We start from the raw sequence: 7,391 nt of genomic DNA, 5'->3' as shown, positions 1-7,391 counted from the left end.
GGGAGAAGGGGCAAAAGAAAGGAAGAGGAAGGAGGGAGGGCATTAATGGAGGGGGTGGTGGAGGGGCAAAGAAGAGAAGGGGAGGAGGGGCAAAAACAAGTAAGAGAAAGGAGGGAGGGCATTAATGGAGGGGGAGGAGGGGCAAAGAATAGGGGGAAGCATTGAAGGACAAGCAAGTGCAAGAGGGAGGGGGAGAAAGAAAGGAGGAGGAAGAAGAGGGGGGAAGGTGGCAGATATTTTGGCTGGCGACCATAGCAGTAGCGCTGGGCACCAAAGCGCGCTACTGCTATGTGTGCCAGCCAAAATATCTACTGGTACATAAAACTAGCTATAGCGCTTGCCCAAAAACACGCTACTGGTAAAAGATTACACATAGAAGAAGTAGCAGTAGCGCTTCTTAGTGGCACCGCGCTACTGCTATTTTCTTAACAGTAGCGCTTGTTAGGGTACCAACGCTGCTACTATTTTTGGCGGGGGGGTGTGGTGTGGCTAACTTACCAGTAGCATGTCCTCTAGAAACCAACGCTGCTGCTAAGTTCTACCAGTAGCGCGGTTTGTAACACACGCTACTGCTAATTATCAGTAGCGTGGGCTCCAAAACACACGCTACTGATAAACTTCTATGTATAAGTCTTTTCCTAGTAGTGCCCGCTCGTCGACCGGCTCCTGGAGGCGGAAGTCCAGAACATTCTGGACTTACTTGAAGCTTGGCGTAACGTCCGGGAGTACGCCAACACCGGCGCAAGACGTCCCTGCTGCCCCCCATTAATTAGTTTGTTCGTTTTAATATTGTAGTTCGATCGTATGAATGTAATGTCACGGTGCGACTAAATGAAATCTATGGTTTGATTAATTTTGTGTGTTCTACTAGATTGAACAAGTGGAGCGTGGTGGTGTTGCCACAGGACTGAACCGTATGTACCTACACACAGGTCCCCATAAATTGTGTGTGGAATGGCTATAGTCATCACAGACAATTGTATTCGTCAAGTGGGTCCTATACTGCAAACAGTTCACTTAAAGAAACTGTAGGTGGTAACAAACAGCTTCACAAACGAGTTCTCCTTTCTACTCGTCCTTAGCGTATCGCATATAGTTTAACTTTTTAGGTCGTGCGTGACGGCCCATCGATGGCACACAATTATTATTTCTGCAAACGGTTCCATTTTTGAAGTGTCTCTGATGCCTCTTTCACAAATATTTTTTTGTTGTTGTGTGCGATTTGGGGGCCTTAATAGAGGTCGGGGTGTAGTAGTGTAGAGTTGATGTAGCTCGTTGTTTCAGATGTAGCTATACTACCTTCTCGTGGTTTCCTCGAACGGTTTGTCCTATCGTGATAGTTGCAACACCTTCAAGTTATTCACACAATGTTACTCGTAGTACTACTATATCATCTCATTCATGTATACAGTGCAATACGATAATCTCTCTAATTTTCCACTGGGGCTAGATCAACTATTGGCTCAACAAAAGAATGTCTGCATTTTAGAAAGCTAGTGATGCCTTGACTACTTGTTGTTCGGAAATTTGGTAAGATTTGTTAACATTATGTGAAGTGGATGGACAAATATTAAGCACCCAAAACTTTTTTAGAAAAAAGTTTGAGCCCTGGGATTAGACCTGGGCATGGGCAGCCCGGCCCGATGACCCAGCCCGAACCCGGCCCAAAAAAGCCGGGCCAGGCCGGGTCAGGCTTATTGGTCGGGCCGGGCTCGGGCCTGAAAATTCGTCCCGTTGTGTGTGTCGGACCGGGCTCGGGCTTGGGAAATTAGGCAGTTTACACGGAGGCTCGGCCCGGCGCAGCCTGGACTTGATCTTTTTAGTCCCTTCGGGCCGGGCTCGGGCCTACATATACGTTTTTTGGTCGGGCTCGGGCCTTGACTTTGCAAGTCGGGCTTTGATAGGCCCAGCCCGAAACCCGGCCCGGTCCGAGAAATGCCTAGGTTTACCTGGGATTCATTTGATACATTTTTGTCAACAACCAAAATTTTTAGCAGTTAACCAAGTACTCCCTCTGGTCCTTTTTACTTGCATATAAGGTTTGTCTGAATCAAATTTCGCAAAGTTTGATCAACTTTATAGAAAAAATACCAACATTCATAATACGAAATCAATATCATTAGATGCATCATGAAATTAAATTTAACATTGTAGAACTTTAGTATTGTATATGTTAATATTTTTCCATATAAATATGATCAAATTTTACGAAGTTGGACTTCAGACAAATCTTACATGCGAAGTAAAAAGGACCGGAGGGAGTTAGAGCTAAGATCATATATTAATCGGGAAATATGATGGCAAAATTTGGCAATGAAATCAAATTTGTGAACCAGCCACATATATCCTAATGTACATTCTCTATTATATTACACGTCCCACAATTCCGCCCTTCTTTTGCTTCATTCGCCTCTTGCAAGCAGCTGGTGTTGTGTTGCATTTCCTAAGTACACATGGTTTTGCTTCTACTCCGTATTTGACTAATACATACGAAAAATAGTTTCTACAACATAAAAGCTGGTTTAATCAAGTGTATTCATGGAGATAGTACAACCATTTAGGCAAGAGGACGCATTTGGTCGACCGACCATACATAAATGGGCACTTAAAAGTGGATCCAAATTGGACGGTCGTTCCAAACTGCCGTTGGAGCGGGGGTTCAAGTTCAAGCCCATGCACATGGCTAGGGGGGGGGGCGTGTGGGGCCCCGCCATCGCCCTCTCATGGATGCATGGCCCTGGTTACGGTTGGTGCCACCTAATTTGGCATCATCGTCTCCCATCATCCAACGCGCACAGCATGAGATGATACAAACGTATGGCCTGATTTCTAAAGTTTGTCTTTGCCTAGCTAAGCTAGCTTCTTAATTAAGACAAGCAACGGGCTTTGTTTTCCATGAGATTTCGCTCCACATGCAATCATGCATGCAAACTGGTCAGGATAGGATTAGCATAGGCACGTACTACGTACAGATCGTGGTGGAGTGATAATGATGATTCACGAGAGATCTCTCGCCTTGTTTGGATCGGCCGTCCGTCGGAGTGCTTCTGTTGTTCTTTACGACGTCATGATAGCCAGCCAGCCAGCCGTGTACGTACGTCGGACGTTGCATGTTGTGTACGTTAATCATAAAGAAGAAATGAGGTGGTACGTAGCGCTAGTTTTCTCTTTGAGCGCCAACCGATCCAACTAATTAAAGCACAAGTTTTTCTGGAAGCATGCAGTACGCCATCATCCTTGTGAACCATACATGTATGATACGTACGCAGTAGCAGTCGGTGGACGGTAGGAGTATCACATGTAGAGATTAGAGAATTTGATGAAAGAAATGGAGAGAGAGACCACTCCTGTAGTCCTGGCTCCTGCCGACCTTTCTTCTTCGTTAGTTTCCATTCACATGCAGGTGCATACATGCATGCATCTATGTGTCATGTGGTATTGCCTTTGCTCAGTGTACGGTTCTTCCATCGCATTTGAGCTGATCGAGGTGTCCTTAAACAACCTTCACCACTCATTTTTTCGACAGAGGGTAGATTTTATTGTCTTAAAATGAAGCATCAATAAGATACATAACATAACAAGCACATGCCTAGTCTTTACATGGCTAGGATGCACGGAGCAACCGCAAATCACGCACACGCGGAAACACACCGGCAAATAGATCATGTTCGTTGCCACTCACCCATGCTCATTGTATCCTTTTCAACCGAATCTGGCTGCATATATTTCTTCCTGCAAAAAAGATATCCAGATCCCAATAGTTCTCGTCGAAAAAGGAGAAAGTTCTGGCCATGAATCCAGCTAGAACCTGGAGCCTCCAAACATGCTAGCACGTGCCAAAAGATTTTGACCAGGGGTGGCATGGCAGAGAGGTCCGTCCATTCCACAAACCGGTGCGTGCATATGTATGGCACGGACTAAAATAGCTCTAATTATTTATACATATGTAATGCATTGCATGCTTAGTTTTCTTGAGTTTCAACTACATTTTAATTTGAGAGGGGACGTGGAGGGTAGGCACACACAGAAAAAAGAAAATTGGTTTGATCAATCGAAGACATGCCACATGCATGGGGGCACTGCACTATCCGGATGAGCCTCTCTGTATCGTAGACCTGTACTTCTGTACTACACCCAATAATTCGCGTGTACTGTAGCTACCCGAATTCCCACGATCGGCACGCATGCCGGATTCTGAATTTCACTCTCATAATTCGGGCCACTTGACCTCAGTTACCGTTTCATGGTCAGATTTTGTGAAGCCACATAGTGCTCCCTCGGTTTCTTTTTACTTTGCATGTGAGATTTGTCAAAAGTCAAACTTCGTAAAGTTTGACCAACTTTATAGAATATATATCGCTATTCGTAATACGAAATCGATACATTACATGCATCATGAAATTAATCTTTAGTATTGTATAAGTTTAGTATTGTAGATATTGATATTTTTTAATATAAATTTGGTCCGAGTTTATATAGTAATTTCAGACAATTCTTAACGCGGAGTAAATAGAAATGAAACGAGCACACACAAATTAATTTGGTGTACTTGATGCATCTTAAATTTTGGGGCCTTGCTAATTAAAAGCCACATGCACGTGGTTGATTTGCTGATGTTGTTAGTCTAGCTTTTTCACACAAAAAAATCTAGCTTGCACTTCAAAATGGAAAATTTGAGGGTCCAAATCTATTTTTAAGAAAATTTCAGCTTTCCCTCTTTATTAGTTACAATCTTGTGATTTGCTTTATTTTATCATGTTTTTTATTTCCCAAGACTAGCAATGTGGTTCTATGTGTCATTATGACATGGTAGCCAACTAGACACACATCTTAGGCCGGTATTTGGCATGGGAGTATCCACTACGGCGCAGGAGAAGAGGAAGGTGATCCAAATCTTGCCTAGTGCAACCAGCCTTCGGTGTCTCCCCTTCGCTGGTGACCTCTCGCTCGTCGATGCTGAGGGGGATCGCCAGATCTCACACGTCTATGTATTTGTAGGGTTAGGGCCTTGGTGGTTTAGATTTTCTACCATTCGACGACTTGACCCCGACATGGGTGATGCGGCGGTGAATAATATTACTCTAGATCCTCCCGCGATGTGGCTTCTGCCGTGATCTTATTATATGAATGAGTCGCGTATTACCATGAAAAAACTAGGATCATAATACACTATTTATTACAGTTTTACTAAATTTGATGAAATTTAAGGGATTTGAACACTACTTTTTACGTCTCTAACGAGTAATGAGTACGCCATCGGGTTTTGCGTCCAGTCAACTGTCGTGTTGTTCTAACATGTGGATTTAGGTTTTTAGTTTGAGAAAAAACTATAAAATAGAAATCAATCATGATGTCATAGTTAGGGAATAAAATGTTTTGACATCAATTAATTATCTATTTTTTGGGAGAAGTTGCTTGAGTGTACCGCTTCAGAGTAATCATCAAGAATCATTCGCATGTTTTAATTACAATGAGTGGTGAGACACTAAGTCATTTATTTACCCCCAATCAAACAGAGCACAAATTTGTTATAGCTTGCCTTGGTGATGAAAAGACAAAAGATAAATCAAATGGCTTACCTTAAATTATGTGGATCAAACAGTGATAGTGACATCTCCCCTACACAAGAGAATTCAGAGGAAAAACAATGAAACACGAGAAGCTACAGTCAACTTGAAAAACATACAAGAACAAATCCTCGCAAAAAAAAAGACATACATGAACAAATGAGCAACACACCAACAAAGTTTTAGTGGTTCATATGTGTTTAAATAACACTGAACATTTGCTTTTTTTCCCTCAAATATCTTTGAATATTCTTACACATGTAGTAGCTGGCCATGCTAGGGGTTGGACAGTTGTTGAAAAGGAATCACACGTTTTCATCATCGTCCAGCAGTATTGAATCATGCACCGACAATTCATATGCTAGAATATCTATGGAGCCTATGACCGTCACATCACATCACTTGGTTAATGATGCGCAATCAGTGTGCGACACATGGTAGAGTCAAAGTTGTCCTTTATAAAAACTACTACCATGGTTACAAACAGAGTTGGGTGCGGTTAATCTAACAAGCCTGCATGATTCAGCTTAGGACACGGAGCGCCAGCCTCACATGCAGTGATTCCCTAGCTAGTGTCAAATATTTTGATGGCTAGTACCTCGGGAAAACGACAGACGAGATCGATCATGAGATTAGGGGGGAGCAATGCCAGACGACGATTGTCGATTTGGTTTGAGACCTCGGAAGAGTGCATGAGACTGAGAGGCACATGTTCAGACTTCACCAAAATTATTGTTTTCTCAAGTTCATGTGCACTTCTCTTCTTCGCCCTTGGCCGTCTTAGATAAACGTAGTAGAATTTCTGGCCGGGAATTTGTAAATAAGCACTGGAAAAGCATATATGGTGGGAGCAAAAATTCGAGATGTTTTGTAAACTCTTTGAAAAGGAGAAGATATCAACTACTGGTAGACTGGATGTCGGAGCGTTGGTTGGAAGGAAATGGTAGCAGCTCAGCCAGCCAGTCTACCTGAAACCAAACAGCTGCAGGTGAGAGTATTCAATGGGACGGCTATCTGTCTATCCCCTACAAAAACAAGGCACAATGGGTCTCCGGCACATGCGACCCAGAGAGAGAGACAGATAGATGGTAGGATGGACGGATGGGTGGATTACATTGATTACATAGGCATATGGAGTCTAAATATTCAACTAGACACATTTAAAATCTTGAAAAATTGTGACTTGTATTGAGGCTCCTACTAGGTCACCGGCTAGCTTGGTTGGTGAAGCGCCCATAGCCATGCTCGGACAGATAGTTTAAGCGTGGTTGTAGACCTTTGCCAAATGTGCATCTATTGGGGTCTGTGAAGTTGTGAACACCGGAGACCAGTGTATGCATTATGCATCGGTCAGACAGACCACTAGTAGTAGGAAACGACACACGGGTGTGGCCTCGAAGCGCGTCAGTGTGGTACTGCCAGTACAGCTTAGGGCCGTTAAGTACTCCCACTTGATTGTATTATCAGTTATCTTGAGAAAGCAGGAGCGAGGAGGACAGGAGCCAAATCATGGCCCGTCCAGGGAGGGAGGGAGGGGGCCGAGATTATTTGAAATCCTTTTGGCGTTTCACATTCTAGCATCGCAGGACGGTTGAGGGAGGGCATGATTGGAGGGCCGGCGACAGACAGGTAAAGAGGAAAAGGCGCGAGCACTGTGAGAGAACATGGCGCCAGCGACCTATCTAGCCAGCCAGCCTGCCTCCAATGGCGGAAGGAAAGCAAAGCCATGATGCATGTAGATGTTGTAGGAGCCATGCCCCTGGCTTGGGACTTTGCTGTACCCAAGCCAATAAGCCATGTCATGTCACACACTGCTGCTACCAG

The sequence above is a fragment of the Triticum aestivum genome, chromosome 2D (genome assembly GCF_018294505.1).
Source record: "Triticum aestivum cultivar Chinese Spring chromosome 2D, IWGSC CS RefSeq v2.1, whole genome shotgun sequence".
Taxonomy (NCBI): Eukaryota; Viridiplantae; Streptophyta; class Magnoliopsida; order Poales; family Poaceae; genus Triticum; species Triticum aestivum.
Note: the sequence above shows the minus strand (reverse complement) of the source record.